The sequence below is a fragment of the Anguilla rostrata genome, chromosome 10 (assembly GCF_018555375.3).
Source record: "Anguilla rostrata isolate EN2019 chromosome 10, ASM1855537v3, whole genome shotgun sequence".
NCBI classification, from domain to species: Eukaryota; Metazoa; Chordata; class Actinopteri; order Anguilliformes; family Anguillidae; genus Anguilla; species Anguilla rostrata.
The window spans coordinates 21,045,523-21,062,805 of record NC_057942.1 but is presented as its reverse complement, the minus strand read 5'-3'; the positions used below and the strand labels follow the sequence as shown (position 1 = coordinate 21,062,805).

General features: G+C 40.9%; 1 protein-coding gene and 1 long non-coding RNA gene across 8 annotated transcripts in view; both read left to right on the top strand.

Annotated features, from left to right (window-relative positions):
• LOC135233747 (uncharacterized) overlaps positions 1-17,283 on the top strand; it is a 789,909-nt gene that overhangs the window by 139,426 nt on the left and 633,200 nt on the right. The gene's annotated exons all lie outside the window — the stretch shown is intronic.
• Positions 6,288-16,387, top strand: LOC135264494 (uncharacterized). The gene is made up of 3 exons (XR_010332707.1): positions 6,288-6,400; positions 15,932-16,033; positions 16,226-16,387. It is a non-coding gene; the product is annotated as an uncharacterized LOC135264494 (long non-coding RNA).

Sequence of the window (17,283 nt, the reverse complement as noted above, 5' to 3'; positions counted from 1 at the left end):
AACTAAAAGTCGCTATTGTTAAAGTAAAAATAAAACCATCAAGAGGGTATCTACTAGGGGTGTGCAGAGACGTCATTATCTGTATCTGTATGTGTATCTGTTCAACCAACAAAATTATCTGTATCTGTATCTGTATTCGGATAGAAGACAGGAAGTGGGTGTGGTTTATACTGGAAGTCACCTTAAATCAGGCAAATGTATTTTCTAACCTAATATTCATTGGCAGTGCAATTGTTGTGTCTTCAAAGCATCAAATTGATTTAATATTGTCATATAATTAATAATGAAATATATTTCCACATCCTCGTACTGTACTTTTCATCTCTCTCTCTTTTTATTTTTCACTAAACTAAGTTTTATGAACTGTCTGAACCCCACCAACCTCCCCCCCTCTTTAATTGGGGTACATTGAACAATCAGAAATAGAAAAAAGTTTTATAAATCGAAAGATTCTGTTTTGCATTGGAAATATAAACTATTTACAGTAAAGATATAAACATATCCTTCAGTTGAAGGGAATAATCTTAAATTCCAATGATGTTGCGTTCGCGTTTCTTGATGTGTTAACGTTACTGTAGTTCGCTAGGGAAACATGAATTACTACTTTACAAGTAATTACATAACAGTAATAGCCTACATTAACTTTTTTGCCTGTTTTATTTTTCTTTTTTTTCTCCCACCGAACTAAGTTTTGATAGACTGCAAACCATCTGATGTTCTCATATTTTCCATTGGTGGCAACTGTTACCATGAATGGATTTTGTGTTCATTATAGCCAAGACCTATGACTGATACATACAGCATGTTACATCTTAAACGGATAAATATTGACTGAAATACAAGGTAAAATGTTGGTTTTTTCAATATTTCGACTGGGTTTTTTTTAAATGGAGGAAATTAACACATACAGCTAAAAGCTACAGGTTCTAAGATTCATTTTGATGTATAGGTTGCAGGGGTTTGAAAGAAATCCAGCTGCCACACCAGGCTTGTGTCTCGCTAGCTCCCGCACCTCCTCCTCGATGCGAGAGTTTCCCTGAGTGATAGCCGGGAACGGTCAGCTCTTCAGCCCGCTGCCTGCTGTGCGCTGACTCGGTGGGGGCGACTACAGAATATAGCAATCACTTTTCAATAATGTGTAGTAAATGAAACGACTAGTTAGTGAAATCAAAGTCCTATGTTGCAAACAGAATGGGCATTTTTATCTAGCCATCAACAATGATATGAATCAATTTGAAGAAACATAATGGCTGACGCACAGCACTTATTTATTAAACGTTTTGCAGCGCAGTGGCTCAAAGTTTGTTCGTCTCTCTCTCCTTCCCTCCCTCCCTCTCCCGTGTAACGTTAGATAGAGGCTATGAGAACTCGACTGACTTTTTTTTTTCCAAATCCGAATAATAACGAGCAACTTTGGGTAGAAGAAATGTCTGTTTCCATCGCATTATCCGTGCTTTCCCGAATACAGTATTCGGATTCGGATGCATCCCTAGTAGCTACTACTTGCTACGGATCTATGACATTGAATTGGGCACAGTCTCCAGGCACAATTTACATTTCACCAGTGGTCATGTTAGCCATGGAAAGCTGCATCGTGTGAAGTGCAGGATTTCAAAATCTGAATTTTACACTAATTCACTTGCGTTCTGAAAGAATAACTTTTTTGCTGTAATATGGCCACTCACTATGATAACACAATAAATGTGTGTCATAAATTTAGAGCTGCTGCTCACTGGATTTTCTTTGTTCATCGCACCATTCTCTGTAAACTCTAGTAAATGTAGTGCATTAAAAAAATCACTGGGAAGCTGTTTCTGAGATGCTGAATCACCACGACTGACACCCGACAATCATACCATGGGCAGTCGCTTAGATCACAAATCTTGCCAATTCTAATGTTAGGTTGAAGAACAATAACATCCTCTTCATCGTGTCTGAATGCTTTACAGTATATATTGATTTGCAGCCACATGATTTTCAGTTCTGTGGAGCAGGCTGTTTGTAACATCAGGACAATATTTTGGAGCCAGTGACCAGCATTTAGATTGATCGATGAACAAGCATTTTTCATGCAGAAATTACAGGATGTGTGTGGGTTTTTTTTCAGTGCCAAAATACAGGCCTTCTCAGATTGTGTTAAACTGATCTGTTACACTTGATCTCATCAGACTGGATAATTATATTTTAAATTAGGCCTGTTATTTTAGTTTATACAGAGAAAGGTGTAATCCTAAACACATCTGCATGATCTATCAGTTCCAAGATTTGTAAAAATCTTGAGGGTGCTCTAATCATTTTTCAGCACTGCCATGAATTCTGCCCTATTGTAATTCAGACAAGATTAATGGTTTCAAACATTCTGTGGTATTAAATCCAGATAAACCGTCACAATGCAAATCGAAAAGGCTGAACAGAAGACATTTTCAGTGCCGCTCAATGGACAAGAGCCATGGACGGGAGACCCGTGCAACCATTTGACATCACTACCCAGAGTGCATTGTGACGGTAATAACAATGGCGACCTACGAGTAGATTTTTATTTTATTTTATTTTAAATAACTAAAATCTTTTATACGGTTTTTATGATATGTTTATATAATTGAAGGCATTTAGACCATTTTAAGGCCTATGTGTCTTAACAGGCGGGGTTCCCTTGAATGATGCACCCACTGGACTAATTGTGCATAGAACATATAACAAGCAACACACATTAAAAAAAAACAATTTGCTAGTGCCCCCCCCCCACCCCCCCTTTTATTTTTATTAATTCTCATTATTTTTTGTACTTCGTTTGTCTAAAAATAAGAGGATGTTATCAGGCCATGAGTTTTGTGTTGATTCAGTTCAAGTGAGGCTGACTGTAACAAGTGAAGGGGCTTTTTCTTCACACTGTCTGTGCATTCATTATTCACATCTTCTAGTCTCAGAGATGCATATTGCGTGCGAGCAAACAGAAATTATTCTTTGATTTGATGTTCAGATATTTGGGGGGGGGGGGCTTTTATGACTCTTTCATAGTCCAGTTTAATGAAGACATCCATTGCAGTTAGTGTGACAGCTTATCAGAAAATATTAGTATTAAAATAGCACGGCTACATATTAGCTATTGAAGTGATGAAACGTACCTACCTCAAAGAGTAGTAGTATGTGCTTCATGAGCAAACAAACACAAAAGTTTAATTTAAATAAATAAACAGCAAATTTACCCCAAATTTATGTTGTAGAATGCATCTGTCACAATTGTATCTTACAATTATCCAAGACAAATCAGGAGGTACGAAAGCAGAGGCCAACACTAAAGAGGAATAACTGTATTTATAAGACAGCCAAACAGCAAATGTATTATCAATGAGCTTTTACTTGTGTAAGCAGTCACAGTTATTTCTCACTCAAAATGTACAACATTGCTTTCAATCATTATTAGCCAATAACATTATCTGGTCTTCTGGAGCTAATTGTCAACCAATTAAACAAATTCAATTCAAGTTTGTTGGGAACATTTCTTGCTGAACATTAGTGGAAGACATAGTGGAAGATTCAGCAGTCCTGAATGTCTAGTTAACCAGGCTGTAAGGTACAAGTCTGAAAGGCCACTTGTGCCTCCTGAGTTCTCACTATTTTGCTTACAGTCTCACAAGACGTACTACAACTAAAATGTATGCATTGCGCTGATGCACTCACCAACAAACCAATGACAACTTAATTCCCTTATTTCACACCCAAACAGTGTAGGGTGTGATGCAACACTTTATGTCTAGGCATACTGCTGCTTCTATCTATCTTCTCCCAACTGCAGTGAGACTTCAACCTGGTAAAGCTCATCTGTAATCCTTAGCTGAACTAGCCTTAGTGCTCTTTATTGTTTCCTGGCTTATTCACACAGCTGCATTTATTAGTTGACTGGGACAACAAACAAAAAAAATCACAGTTTCTATATAGCCTTGCTTTTGGGTTTGATGGTTGCATCTAATATACCACAGCAGAGACGACAGGAAAGTGGGATCGCTGCCCCTCTCACTTGATTCGATAGGAAGGGCCTTGAAATAAACTTGCACCTTCATTAAGTTCTGGAAAAAGGACTTTTTCAATGTGTCTCAAAATTCTTTTACCTGATTTTTAAATAGTTTATGGACAAAGGACATGAAAAACGTGACACTGAGGTGTATTTTAATGCTTAATTGCTTTTTCTAGCGGGTAACATTGAACCAAACCCTAGTCCATCTGATACGAAATGTTTACTCACCCAGTCATATTCTTTTTTACGAGATCTGGACTTGGTTTTCTGCATTTGCATTTGCATTTGAATGTACACTGTCTGGTTCCAACAATATACACTATACGAATCTGGGTTCAGATGTCTGATACAGATTTTACAGTCTCTGAAATTTGGTTAATGAAAACTATCACCAATAATATTTTTTGAGTTGATCAATGGAGCAAAGTAGAGCGAGTTTCAATTGATTGCACTGCATGTTGAAGGAAAGTCACCAGACTGTTGTAGGTTGATATGGATCACCATCATTTGTTCAAGAGTGTATTTCGCCTGTGCATAACCATGTGGCTGTGCAGGCCAATGCGTGATCCGCAAGTCTTGCCACATGAGGGGCAGGGGTATACGGCACAGGAAAGGGGGGGCCCTGCAGCACGTTGGTGCCTCTGTGCATGCCACTGCATTCTCCTCTCTGTAGCCTGCTCCTGAAGGTGAGTGATTCCCTGGTGGCAGGTGGAGCTCCAGGTGTGGCTATCAGCAGCCAAGGACTCTAGTGCTGGTGGTTTGATGTTGCACTTCTTCAGGAGGATTTTTAGGTGATCCTTGTAATACTTTTTTGGCCCCCAGTAGACCTATGACCATCCAAGAGCTGGCCAAAGCGAATCTGTCTAGGAAGGCGGTGGGCAGGTTTGAGAGGACAGACCTTACGGCGATGGAAAACCAATGATGTTGACCAAAAATTAAGATTCAAAAGGAGATTTATTGTCTTCTAGACAGGTGGAGAAAAGGATGCCAGTATTTACAGTGAACAAAAGTGAAATAATAATAAAAATACACAAACAAAAAGACTTGCAAAACAAAAATAAAGTAACATGTAACTATGTTTGAAAGGTTCAATAATAATAATAATAATAATAATAATAATAATAATAATAATAACAATAATAATGATAATAATAATAATAATAATAATACACCGCACTGACTTGGACCAGTCTGCACCCAACAACCAACCAATCAACCCCAAATGATGGTGGTAGCTGAGCTTAAATAGCTTCTCCTCCCTTGGACCCTACCAATTACCGAGAATTATATACAGTTTTACAACATCTTAAAATGACCCATAACAAATACAATCAATAATTAACACATTTAAATAATCATTTAAATACTTCAGGTACTACATCATAAACCACATTATTTACAGTGAACTACACAACCCCGGGAATAATAGATCGTCCCAATCAAACTGGCAACTAAAAACTACAAAAACTACAAAAGCCTGTAGGAAGTTGCGCTGCGTCCTTTTGCCCCAGCGTGATGACGCCACCATGCTACACCACACGGTAAGAACTCCTCTGATTAATTTCTAAAGTTTGTAACGTTAGCAACATTTTAAACATGATTTAAATTCCAGCATAAAGATAACACAAAATGCCAATATACATAAACATGGTTTCTATGAGCACACCGTATTAATGTTAAACAACACATAGCTATACATGATTCAAACGAGCCGCACAATGGTAGTGTGAAACGCACAAATACATAGCGGTGCATGCACTATTAGTTGGCCACCCCAATAGCAATGTAAACACTAATATGCTTTTGCTTGTGTTTTTCAAATGTATGACAACACATTGATTGCACTACTCGTTGGAAATGCCAGTACACAGGATCATCGCAATTCATAATAAAAACGGCATTAAAAAATAATTGTCGTGTGCTTCTTTCGTTTTTTAAAATGCTCTGAAATGCTTAGCCCCATCTATGTTGCTGTTAAAAGTTCGTAACAGAGACGTAGCTCCGTCACAGCAGGCATGCGGATCACATGCCCGACCCAACGCAGATGTCTTTGCGCAAGGAACACGGCAATGCTGGGTGTATGGGTCCGTGGATTGCCACATAGGGCACCATGTCTTCCCAGGACACACCCAGGATTCTTTGGAGGCAGCAAATATGGAAGCCCTCTAGAGTTCGTATGTGCCTCTGGTAGGGGGTCCAGGTTTCCAAACTATAAAGCAGTGTGGAGAGGCAAACTGCCTCGTACACAGCTGCTTTGGTGGAGATGGTTAGGTTTCTGTTCTGGAAGACCCTGGACTTGAGCCTGCCGAAGGCAGCAGAGGCCAGAGCAATGCAAAGCTGGGTGTCATCGTCGATGTTGCAGGAGGGGGACAGAATGCTACTGAGGTAGGTGAAATTTGGGACGATGGCAAGAGGATGACCATCAAGGGTGAAGGTAGGCGCATGTGGTTGGGAGATAGCCACTTGCATGACTATCTGCATATTCTTGATGTTGATCTGGAGACCAATGCCGCTGTATATGGAAGCAACCACATTTAGCGCCCACTGTAGGGATTCTGGTGAATGGACAAGGAGAGCACAGTCATCAGCGTACTGTAGCTCCAGGATGTGTTAGGTGGTGGTTTTGGTGAAGGCTTGAAGTTGCCGGATATTAAAAAGATTTCCATCCAGTCTGTACTGTGTCTGTACCCCATCTGTGGGATCCAGGGATTTGTGAGACAGAAGGGTGATGGTGGAGAGGAACATGTTAAAAATAGTTGGGACTAGAACACACCCTTGCTTGACCCCCACATCCACACTGAAGAATGGGGATTGTTGGCCACCGATGCTCACACAGGCTTGCATCCCATCATGGAGCTGAAGTTCTGGAACTTTGGTGGGACCCCCAGCTTCCCAAGTACTTCCCACAGCAGTTCCCAGTTTACTGTCTCAAAGGCGTTGGACAGATCAATGAACGCCAGGTACAAATCTTTGCGGTGTTCTCTGCATTTTTCCTGTACCTGTCTAGCAACAAAGATCATATTTGCAGTGCTTCGATCATGCCTAAAGACACACTGCCTTGCCTTGCCTAGGCTTATAATTGTCTGAACTTTTCTCTGATCTCGTATCGTGTTTTTCATCAGATGATAATCTGCACTAATGAGAACCACATCACAATGTACCAAATGAATTAGTGGCAAGCAAATTGTAAAGGCTCCATCTTCTCTACGGTATGAATGTTTCAGAAAGCACATACAAGTAATTGTGTTTAGCAAGGCTGTGTTTACTGTTTGAACACTGTATCAGAAATCAGTTCCCTCTTTATTACATTAAATCTATTTCTCACCTACTGCGAAGTCAGAATATTGCTGATAGTGTCCTGCCTGCTGACTGAAAGTTAAGGGTAAATATCTTGTCATGTACTGTCTGGGCACCAGATGCTATGGCAACCAAGATGTCATGTTCCGGTGTTCCTGTCTGTTCCGGTGTTCCTGTCTGTGTTTCCCCTGTTGGGCCGCCAGATGGCGGCACTTCTGTTTTGTGTCCTGCTCCCCCCCTGTTAATTGTATGATTGTTTCATTGTCTCGTTATCCCATCATTGTTCCCACCTGTGTCTTTTCCCCTCCTTCTGGTTTGATTGTTTTTTGAGTTCACCTGTGTCTTGTTACCCCTTGTCTATTTAAGTTCTCTGTTCCCTTGACTCGGGTGCTGGTTCCTTGTGTTTGTTTCCAATCTCTGTTTGCAAACCCATTGTATCTGCCTGCGTTTTTTTACCTGTTTGTGGTTCGTTCTGATTGTTTGTTCGTAATCCATGTGTTCGTGCCTATCCCCTGGTGTTCTGGTGTTTTTGGATTTTTTCATTTTCTCGTTCCTGTGTTTGTTTCCGATGTTTCAGACCCTTTGTACCTGCCTGTGTTTTTTACCTGTTTGTGTTTTGTTTCTGACTTGTATTTGTTTGACCTACCTGTTTGTTTGAATTACCCTTGTGCTCTGCCTGCCTGCGTTCTGCCCTGACCGTGTTCTGCCCTGCCTGTATTTGTGAGTCCCTCTTGTTTTCTGCTTTGTTTAGTTATTTTGAGTTTGTGGTTTTGCCCATTGTGGCCTTGTTTGTTCCCTGTTTGTTTACCCGTTAGTAAAGTCTTTGTTAATTTTCCCCTTTTTGAGTTTCGTGTTTTTTTTCCCACTCTGCGCCTGGGTCCCAGCACCCGAACCGTCACACAAGATGATCATCAGTCCATCAGATAGCAAGGACCACTGAGGAGTATGTGAGTCAGACAAAGACTCACTTTCTATAACGGTAAACCATACAGCCACATTTAATAACCACTTAATTTCCACTGATTTAATTTTACATGCATACTCTAGATAATATAGATAAAACAATCGCACTGTGACAGTCCCAGTTACATGCTGTTATCAGGAGTTGACTGTGTAGCATTTCATTCTCTTTCATTTACTCTTTTAAACACCCTTTAGACCACTGGAAAATCATTTAATCATGAGCTTCATCCCATCAGAGTGGATATCTGATCTCTTTGAAGAATTGGTTCATCATTGTAGTGAATGAGCATGTAACTGGGACAAAATGGTGGGGGGGAGGGGGGGGTGCAGGTGTCTGGATGTCCGGCAAGAACTACCTGAACCAGTAATTAACAATTTTTCTTGTGACTTGTCCTGTAAGAAATGAAAATATTACTAACTGCTAGCTGAAATGTCAAAAAGAAGTTTATGATTTTCAGTGGACCTTGCAATACGTGAGTTTCTGAAGGAGGGGCAGATTTATTGTGTTGTACTTTACATTTGCAACAAAGTTCATGTCAGAATTGACTTTTTGATGGGATTTTGGATCATGTCATCACTTCTGTAACAATGTCTCAGTACCTTTGCTCCATTAATTTCTGATAAGCATGTTCTGTGTATGGTGGCTGTGTGCTTATCTAAGGTCTCTTCCACTACAGTTCTCTTCTGCTGATTCTCTTCTGGATGCTAGGTGACCAAAAAAAACATGGCTTCCCCATCTGTATGAATGTAAACAGCTTTGCAGTTATGCTGCCTCTGAGTTGCTATAACAAACAACATGCAATTTTTGCTGTTACAGTATATGTTTACAGAAAGACGTCTAAAGAAAAAACAAGAGGGTTGGTACCCAGGGAGGTCATGGACAGAGCTTCAGATTTGGAAATTAGGGACACTAAATGGTATTGAAAACCATCTCCTTTTGCAGAGACATTTTTTGCCGAGGCATTTTAAATGGTGTTTAATATTTATTAATCAATCCTTGCCTACTTAGGGGGTACCCGATCTAAAGCTTTATAACTCCAGATGTGAACACCACAGAGACTTGAAAAAGAGCTTAAATAAAGGATTAGTTTATATTCGTAATTTTGGAAGAAATAAAGTGCCGCAAATGCAATTGTCTAGGCAAAAAATCAAAAATGAATTTGTTCTTTATTAGTTTGCAATGAAATACTGAGAGATTGCATATATACTGTAGGTTAAACTATACATGTCCTGGATCAAAAACACCTTGACCACAAGTTCATAAAATCTAAGGGTGGATATGTAGAATTACTAAAGTTCTATGAAGCAAAAACTAAGCAATGTACCCAGAGTCTCCAAATCTATCCAAAATGTCTCAAATATGCATTTCTGTAAATCACAACATATTCATGTATTTCTCTACAAATCAACTGTTTTGACTCACTGTTGCATCATTTTCAAGTGGGAATTACAATCTTTTCATCAGTACAGTGGTCTAAAATAGCTAGCGGTCCAGAAACATATCCAAAATCTCTCCAAAAATATATAAAATGCTTTTTGTCCATTATAAAGCATACAAATGAGCCCCTTATGAAGTTTTAAGATGAAACATTGATATCAGATTAAAAAATAATGTAAATATATATCACACAATAGAGTACAGTACCTCAATGTGTAATAATTAACTCTCATATGTATTTCTGTACTCTACAGTATGTAATGTTTTCTTGTATGGGGATGGGACGACATAAAAACAACGTTTCTTTTGGCAATGTTCCAACTCTCACATCATCACTGTGGTATGAATCACAAAAACTACAAATCTATCAATGAACGCTTACATTACAGTGTGAAATATCCTCATTATAAAATACCACTAACCTATTTAAAGACACTCAATTTAAAAAATAACGTACATATCCGAAATATTTTGGGCAGTAATTCTTACATAGTGATGATGAAATGTTGTCTGTGTTCAGTGGATAGAGACAGAGACAGCAAATCAATGATACAGTTCTCTCCGCTTCTGTCTTACTCCAGAAACTGTCAGCTAGGTCTATCAGCAAACATATGGCTTAGCTATGCTCAGAAGTCCTCAATAATAATAGTATTTTCCTAGAAATTAAGAAAAATCGTCGATGACGTTTTGTCAGTTGCAGTGTCTTTTACTGCTACCACAGAGTGAATGTGTAAGTGAATGCTATGATAGGTTGCGCTTAGCTATAAAACGCTATTCCAAAAGCACGCTTAGACATACATCTTTAGAAAACTTATACTATCACCTACTGATTAAATGAATTGTCAATCAAGCCAGACTGTACTAAAAGAAGGTGACAACGCCGTAAACAACACGTGTGGTACGCACAGGTATTTTGGAAGGTAACCTGGTGTCACAAATGCACCTGTTTTCCACAAACGGATTGTCCAAGACAATATATGACCACTTTAGTCCCAGATATTGACTATAGAATGACGTGGTATAATTTTTGAAAACTTTGTCTTGTTTATTTCGTTATTCAGTGAGCAGCGTTTTCACTGCTGTAATGGCATATCTTCAGGCTATTGTTGGGTTTATCTTGTTGCTATGACAGTATACGATTTTTGTGTGATGGAAGAATATTTTTATGAATGCCCAGATAGACAATATTGTCCATTATGTCATGGGTGGGGGGTGTAGTTGCAGATAAGACTTCAGGGAGGGGGTGCTTGTTAAATGAACAACCAGAGTGACAATGGTGGCGCTGCGAAACTCCGTATTTGGCATAGTTGTTGTGTATCGTCCACTAATGAAAATAAAACAAAGCATTTCTGTTTTCAACTGATACTTTGGTTGCAGTAGCAATTAATGTCTGAGTTGAACAATCCAGGCATGACGGCTACCGCTAGAGGGTGTGCGCTAAGAGGCTAATGTGAAATGTGCTCAGCTAATTTGCTTGCTGTATTGACATAGCCTCATCTGGATACTCCAAATGATTAATGGAAAGAAACAGCCACCTGGCCACAGGTAACCACTCTAACACATTGTATTGTGAGCTATTTGCTTAGTAAAAGCTAACCTGGTTGTTAAGAAACAAACAGAAGCAGCTTTCCTCATTGATTTGGACGTTACCACAATGCACAAAAGAAAAAGAAAGTAATCCTCAGCTGGGATGCTGGAGGAGGTGGACCTGGCCGGGAAGGCGGGTCAGCTACAGGCGGCGCACTGGAAAGTGGTTGTGCCTATTTACTTTCTTTTGTTTTTGTCATTTTAGCTTGTTGTTTCGTGTTTGTGTGGGTACACTCTCTCTCTCCATGCGACAGTGCCGCATCTCTCCTCCCGGGTTTCAGCACCAACTGTCACACGCCAAGCGTGACACCCCTGGGATGAGAGATGCTGTAGTACCGGGGAGAGAGCGCACACACACAAACATTAAATAAAATAAACGGGCCACTTCACCCTTCCCCCTCACGGTTTCCAGGCAAAAAACAGTGAGGGGGAATTTGCAGGGTTTAAAATGTTCTTCAAAGAAATGGCCAAAACACCCCAAGTGTTACTAACCAAACATCTCAACTTCCCATGGCAGAAAATAAACCCTTACAAATTCCACATCTACATATTTTATTTGGATCTATCTTTACATTTGAATTTGTGTCTTATTTTCTTCTTATTTATCAATAAGTTATATGATGAAAAAATGGGTCACAGAGATTAAAATCTACAGGTAGATGGGGGAGGTTCAGCTACTCCAGTGATGCTAATGGCAGAATGAATTATAAAAAATGGCAGTTAAGTCCATAATTTTCAGCATTAACGTAGGGTTAGACCTCTTCTGATACTCATCCACTGTTTTTGTTTGCTTTGATGATCACATCTCTCGCTGAGATCCACAAATAATCAACTCGTCTGTCTCTAAAATGCAATTCGAAAGGAAACATAAGCGTTTGAACTGTCACATCAATTTCACTCTCATATTTATGAGCTGTGATTGGGCTTTGAACTGGAGCACCGCCCTTTTTCAGACAGACATCTGGACAATCATATTGGACATCGTCTCTGCACGCATGCAGTATACTTTCAGCATATGTTTTATGTATGACTTTCAGTAGACTAGGGGTACATTACAGTACATTACAATGTCACTGTTATAGAGCATGTTTTTCATGTGGATTTCTGTGGAAAAGACTGACATTCATTAAATATTACTGAGGGTTGCTTCATGCCTGCTGCACTGTAACTCTGTATCTGCTGTGCTATACCTGTGTCTGCTGTACCGACTGTGCTATACTTTTGTACCTGCTGCACTTGGCCTCTGTACATGTGCTGTAACTATCTACCTTCTTGGCTGTACCTCTATCTGCTCTATGGCACTGCACCCAGCAGACTACACATTCTGCACTTGCACCAATAATTTTTACATTTATACTTTAATGGTTGCAAACCTCTTGTAGTCAGGTTTAATAAGATGGAGCACGATAATGAGTGTTAATAACAGTGTGTAACAGTCTTTATAATTTTATCCCTTAGCTCATTAGTGTTAATCAGGAGCTATAACTCCTCCTGGGCAGACGCTATTGCCAAGGATGCTAATTTGTCTCCACCATGTGACCTGCAGGGATTCAAACTTGTAGTTCAATGGTTATCCTCTAGGGCTATCCATAGGCACGCCTGAGTTTCGAATTGAGACATTTATGAAAACAATTAGTTAATCTAATATGGAGAGAGTCAGGAAGGAAAGTAGACATGGATAGAAGTTTACATGCTGTGAAAAGCATGTCTTTGAGCCATAGTCCTCACTCTTATGCACAAATTTGATCTTAAATTGTGTGACGGTAAGAATCCATGCCAAAGCTCAGATTTACAAACAGTGAACTTGACGTGAAAAAGTACTTGGCTCTATGCTAGCTCCTGACCAGACGTACAAACTATTAATCGTGGCAATGTGTCAGTATTGCAGACAAAGTGACACTCATGGGCCTAGTGTGTGTGCATGCAGTATTATTTAATATGAAACAGCATTTCTCTGAATGCCATTCTAGTTTAATATGCTGGATCCCCAGGTCTCAGTCCTCGGTCCCCTTCTCTTCTCCTTATACACCAGATCCCTTGGCCCTGTAATATCTGCCCATGGATTGTCCTATCACTCCTATGCCAATGACACGCAACTCTTTCTCTCCTTCTCCCCATCGGACACACAGGTCCCTGCCCGCATCTCCGCTTGCCTGAGGGACATCCAGAGCTGGATGGACAATCACCACCTGAAGCTCACCCCGGGAAAGACGGAGCTAATCTTTTTTTCCTGCTCTATCCTCTCCCCTCCTCGACTTTTCCATTTCCCTAGGGGACACCTTAGTGACATCATCACCCTGTGCCAAGAATCTCGGAGTGGTGATGGACAACAGGCTGTCCCTCTCCAAGAACATCACAGCAGTAAGCCGGGCATGCAGATTTTTCCTGTATAACATCCGGAGAATCTGCCCCTTTCTCACCACCCACTCAACCCAGCTCCTGGTCCAAGCAATGGTTCTATCCCGCCTGGACTACTGCAACTCTCTTCTGGCTGGACTACCGGCATCTGCCACCAGACCCCTGCAACTCATTCAGAATGCTGCGGCTCGTCTGGCCTTCAACCGCCCCAGACACTCCACATGTCACTCCCCTGCTCACTACCCTCCACTGGCTGCCTGTTATAGCTCGCATCAAATTTAAAACATTGGTCCTAGCATACCAGGCAGTCAAGGGATCAGCCCCAGCATACCTCCACAAGATATTCAAACCCTACATACCAGCCAGATCCCTCCGTTCTGCTACCTCAGGACGCCTGGCACCTCCCCCTCTTCGCACCTGCACTTCCAGAACACGTCTCCTGTCTGTTCTGGCCCCACGATGGTGGAATGACCTCCCCGTGGAGGTCAGAACAGCTGAGACACTGACCCATTTCAAACGACGACTGAAGACTCACCTCTTCAGGCTGCATCTCTCCCCATCCCTCCCTACCCCCCTGTAAATGACTGTAAGCTTAGGGTTGTAACTAGGCAGCTGTTTCGTAGGTGACTCAGGTGCATTAACTATCTTAACTACTGCCTGTATTTTTTCCATAGACTGCGTTGTTGCCGTTCTCGTTGTGTTAGTGTTAATCCGTTTAACCTTCAGGGTCCAAGTTGAACTATGCGGTTGTTCCCTGCACTTGGACCGGTACTTCTCTCTAGGGTTTTCGTCATACTTGTTCCTGGTTATGGTTATACACTTTGTTGTACGTCGCTCTGGATAAGAGCGTCTGCCAAATGCCTATAATGGATAGTTATAATACAATAACAAAAAAGCAAACCTAAATGAAAATATGACCAAAACTATATTCTACTAAAGTACTAGCCTAAATACTACATTCATAAATAATAATATCATCCAAGTCTATTAAAATAATGCACAGATAGCAATATCATTCAGGTCCATTAAAAGTCAGTTAAAACATTTCAGGGAACTCAGAAGACAATTTCAAAATCATATGTTCCTAAAATCGATATAAGTCAGGCTACCCTATACGAATTAATAAGATACTTGTAATTTGAGTAAATGTGATAAATAATAGAACTCTATGTTCTCAGAGGTGTAACACATTAAGGGAATTCTATAAATACAATGTACATTTAGATCTAGAACTAGGCTACGAACAATGGCTGTGCTTGCTCTCCTTGAAGACGTGGCAAACCGCGCATTACGCAGAGAACGAGTGTTTAGGGACCGGGCAGAGTTGTTTGCCCAAGTGGATGAGTGGCACATAAGTCAATATCGTTTTCCCAGAGTTATTCTCTTAGACCTGTGTGACCACTTAAGCCCAAATCTGGAGAGATGGATGCAGTTCAACTATGCCATAGCCATCTCTGTCCAAGTGTTGTCCGTCCTTGGGTTTCTGGCAACAGGAACCATTCAAAGAAAGCTCAGTGGCCGGTCAGGTATATCACAACCATATTCAGTCGTATAATGCCTGCTGTACTTAGAGGCATCATTTGTTTGTCCCCGCGGCTCCCCTACACAGCTGCAGACCAGGTGCGCGCAAAGGGGCATTTTGAGCACTCCACTGGCTTCCCCAGTGTTATAGGTGCCATCGAATGCACCGTCCATCAATGAGCAGTGTATGCAAATCGTAAAAATTACCATTCCTAAATGTGAAGATCTTTCCCGATGCCTATATGGTACTCCTCAATGCCGTTGTCAGATGGCCGGCGTCAACCCACAACTCCTTTATTGTGTGCAGCAGCAGCATGGGAAATCTCCATGAGGCTGGAGCGGGGAGAGACAGGTGGCTTCTTGGTGAGTTTTGTTTGGGAGGTTTGAAAAGTCTTAATGAAAATAGGCTTATCATAATATGTGAAACGTTTTGGATGTGTGTACAAACCTTTCCTTTCATTAATCTTAATATGTATATACCATCAGGCGACAGGGGCTATCCCCTGAGGACATGGCTCCTCACCCCAATTGCCAACCCTCAGACAGCGGAGGAAATGCGTTATAACATAGCCCATGACCACGCATGGTCAGTCGTGGAGCACACAGTAGGCGTGATAAAGGGTAGGTGGTTTTCCTGGATGCAGCAGGAGGGAGGCTCCTGTATCAACCAGAAAAGGTATGGCAAATAATTTTAGCCTACCGTGTGCTCCACGATATCGCTATGAGCCATGGACTTGGGCTGCTTCCTGCAGACATGAACCCGATGAGCCCGCAGACCTCCCTCCACCACCAGCTGGGGAAAATGCCATTGCGCTCAGGAGAAGATGCCAGCTGATACACTGACTATTCAACAAGTGACATACCGCATGTGTAATCAAAAAATAATGACAATGGTTTCACAAACATCCATTTTATTTAGGCCCAATGGCTAGTTTTGAAAAACAGTTGACAAGAGCTGTGAATGTTTCATTAATATGTACCAGCATCTGCTTCAGTACAGCGAGTAGTTCACCAACCGGCTGATTTAGATCTTTTTGTGACTGCAGGATGGTTTTGGACAGCACCTTGCCATAACCCGAGACAGAAGTGGACTTCGGAGTGGGCATAGGGGATTCCTCCTGAGTGGTAGTGACGTCCTTCTCCTTTACTGCGATCCAGTGCGGACATGGTGGACTCTTGATCTGCCGTTTCATCTATATAAATAAAAATATCACGATTAAAATGTTGCATGTCTTATTTGATAACATTGTTGTAGATAATGTATAGCCAATCATTTGGTTACATGGTTCTAGATAATTGATAGCCTTTTTTATCAGTTTAGTGTGAAGACAACCCACCTTCTGAATTTGCAGTCAACATGTCACTGTCCCCCAATGAACATATGCCGCTGATGGTACACTCCCTGATTATTGCGGCAATTTTGTTGTCTTCGGGGAAAGCCGTGGCACATCCGCCGGTGGGCTTCACACTTCTCCTGTGTTCACCAATACGTTTTATGGTGTGTAGTTTTAAATACGCCCATTTTGTTTTGACCTCCTTAAGTGACCTTTGCTGGTTCCCTGCTTCATTCACCGCTCCTGTTATACACTGCTATGAGGCTTATTTAGTATTAGTAGTGATGCCACTGGAAAGGCCAAATAGTGTCTCCAATCGCACTTCCATCTCTGAGAGGAGGGTCTCAATTTCAGCCTCAGTAAAATTACTTTTTCTGTTCTATTTTGTATGGTGACATTGAGCCTGGTTCCAAACTATTTATAGGAAAATTAGCATTAATTGAGGCACACAGGGCGGAGCATTGAGCTCGTTCACGTGTGGATAATTTTACAATAATTCATGATTTATACATGACCTGAGCCTAAATTTGACATATGCCCATTTTTATGAATCACACGTGCACACATTTTTGAGAACTAATCTTAGATAAAATTTTGGATGAAATCTAAGCAACTTTTTTATAAATGAGGCCCCTGGTCCTGTAGCATGGCAGGGTCTGGCTTTCATTGTTACTCTGCATTTTTGGAGCACAGCAGTTGATCAGTTAAAGCAGTTGATTACATGGTTAATTCAGGTCACCTGGTTTCTTGGTTCTGTATCGGAGACTGAT